Source organism: Bison bison, unplaced genomic scaffold (genome assembly GCF_000754665.1).
Source record: "Bison bison bison isolate TAMUID 2011002044 unplaced genomic scaffold, Bison_UMD1.0 scf7180017848740, whole genome shotgun sequence".
Lineage (NCBI taxonomy): Eukaryota > Metazoa > Chordata > Mammalia > Artiodactyla > Bovidae > Bison > Bison bison.
Genome location: NW_011479313.1, coordinates 7,059 through 9,313, shown reverse-complemented (window position 1 = coordinate 9,313; position 2,255 = coordinate 7,059).

The following is a 2,255-nucleotide window of genomic DNA, read 5'->3' as shown; positions in this document are numbered from 1 at the left end:
TACATATGCCCAACAGAATATCTCTCAGCTATTAAAAAGATTGCAGTGGAATCAGTTCTGATTAGGTGTATGAAACTGGAGCCTATTATACAGAGTGATATAAGTCAGAGAGAAAAACACCAATACAGTATATTAACGCATATATATATGGAATGTAGAAAGATGGTCACGACGACCCTATATGCAAGACAGCAAAAGAGACATGATATAAAACCAGAGTTTTAGACTCTGTGGGAGAAGTCGAGGGGGGGATGATTGGAGAGAAAAGCATTGAAACATGTATATTGCTATATGTGAAATAGATCACCAGTCTAAGTTTGATGCATGAAACAGGGCACTCAAAGATGGTGCACTGAGACAACCCAGAGGGGTTGGATAGGGAGGGAAGAGGGAGGGGGGTTCAGGATGGGGTACACCTGTGGCTGACTCATGTCAATGTATGGCAAAAACCACCACAATATTGTAAGGTAATTAGCCTCCAATTTAAATAAAACATTAATTAATAGAAAGTTGTTGTTCAGTTGCCAAGCCATGTCCAACTCTTTGTGACCCCATGGACTGCAACATGCCAGGCTTTCCTGTCTCTCACCATCTCCCAGATTTTGCCCAGGTTCATGTCCATTGAAACGGTGATGCCACCCAACCATATCATCCTCTGTCACCCTCTTCTCCTTCCAGAGAAAAGGCAGTAGTTACCTACAAGGAGACCCTTACAAGTATCGACAGCTTCTGAAGAATATTTTTTAGGTCATAATGGACTGGCACAACATATACAAAGTAATGAAAGGAAAAAACTTGCAGCCAAGACTACTGTATCCAGGAAAAACATATTGAAACCATAGTGTGATGTCCCTTCACACCTGTCATAATGGCTACCATGAAAAGGACAATATCAAGTGTTGTCAAAGATGTGGAGAAAAGGGGATCTTTGTGCACTGTTGGTGGGATTGTAAACTGGCAGAGTTGCTATGAAAAAGAATGTGGAATTTCCTTTAAAAATTAAAAATAGAACTGCCATATGATCCAGGTATTCCACTACTGGGTGTTTATTCATAGGAACCAAAAACACTAATCTAAAAAGATATATGCACTCCAATGTTCATTGCAGCATTACACACAATAACCAAGGTTTGGAAGCCACCTAAAGAGTCCACTGATATATAAGTAGATAAAGAATGTGTTTTATATATACGCATGATATGAACTATGACCGAGCCATAAAATATGAAACATTTCCATTTGCAACAACATGGATGTGTCTAGGATGTATTTATTCTAAGAGATGTAGGTCAGATAGAAAAAGACAAATGCCACATGATGTCACTTATGTGTGGAATCTAAAAATAAAACAAAAGGAAAACAGGCTCATACAGATACAGAAAATTAGTGAGTTGTTGCAAGAAAGGAGGAGGCGGTTGGCATAGTAGATAGAGGGGATTTTGAAGTACAAATTCCAGTTATGTAATAAGGAAGCCAGAGGGATGTAATATACAGCATACAGAATATGGTCAATAATATTGTAATATATGTTAGGACCTATTGTTACTAGACATACTGCTAGTCATTTTATAATATATGTAAAAGTAAAATCATTATGTAGCCCATTTGAAGCTAACATACTGTTATACATCCAACATTTCAATAAGAAATTCATTTCCAAAAGGATTAAGGGGCATATTGAACAAGTAGTAGTAGCATAGTGTTTATGGAGACAAATAGCTTGCAAGTTTCAAATATCTGTTAGTTTTAAAATTCTGTAAATTGTTCTGAGTATTCTTTTTATTCTTATTTTAAAATCCAAAGTAATATTTGATTATTTTAACATTTTTAATTTAAAGATTATATTTGTACTTTACTCTTTGACCTCTGTACTTCATACAGAAAAAATTGGATGTTCTCAACCACCTCAAATAGACCATGGAACCATTAACTCATCTAGCTCTGCAGAAGAAAGGAGAGAAATACATGAACAAAGGCTGTATGCACACGGTACAAGGTTAAGTTATACTTGTGAAGAAGGCTTCAGGATATCTGGAAATAATGTGATAATATGCCAAATGGGAAAGTGGAGCTCTCCACCTCAGTGTGTAGGTGAGGACACTAGGCAAACCAAACTCTATTTTCAGTACCATTCATTAAAACTAATCAATAGGTCATTTATATATTAAAATAAAATGTATATATTTATACATTAAATCAAATTTGACATATAAAATTAATCATTTTTGTTATTAATAATTCCATTAGTTCTATAG